Source organism: Chaetura pelagica, unplaced genomic scaffold, assembly GCF_000747805.2.
Source record: "Chaetura pelagica isolate M959 unplaced genomic scaffold, ChaPel_1.0 scaffold188, whole genome shotgun sequence".
In the NCBI taxonomy this organism is placed as follows: domain Eukaryota; kingdom Metazoa; phylum Chordata; class Aves; order Apodiformes; family Apodidae; genus Chaetura; species Chaetura pelagica.
Genome location: NW_009954196.1, coordinates 1,377,600 through 1,378,135, shown reverse-complemented (window position 1 = coordinate 1,378,135; position 536 = coordinate 1,377,600).

Below are 536 nucleotides of genomic sequence, written 5' to 3'. Positions count from 1 at the left end.
ATTCCTGCTTATTTTGGGGACTTTGATAAAGAACAGGAGGAAACACAACATACTCCCTCTGGGAGTTCAGTGTGGAGATTTATTGTTTCAGTCCTTACAGGAACTCCTTTTCTTTGGCAGTGAACCATGTTTTTGTTAATATATTATTTTGTTCTTCTTCAGCTGCAAGGTCAGGAAGGTTTTTGAACAGAGGCAAGTAATTCTTTACAACATGCTATACATCACCAACTTTCATACTGTGGCTGTGGATACTTTTAAAGGGAACATTTATGAGCAGCAACGGAGCCCAGGTAGTGGGGGATAACACAACCAGGAGCAGAGGAGCAAAGCAAGCAACGGGGAGCCCTCACCTGGCTCTTCTTTGTGTTGTATGAAGTGGCTTTGTTAAAAATCACAGCTGCTTCATATTAAAGGTATAGAGAGTGCTGCCCTGAGAGAGCTGTTGTCCTGCAACCAAGAGGATGCAAGAGGCCACTAGTACAGGGCAGGGAAATTACTCTAGCAGGTGCCTTAGCACAGAGAGACTCTGAGCCCAG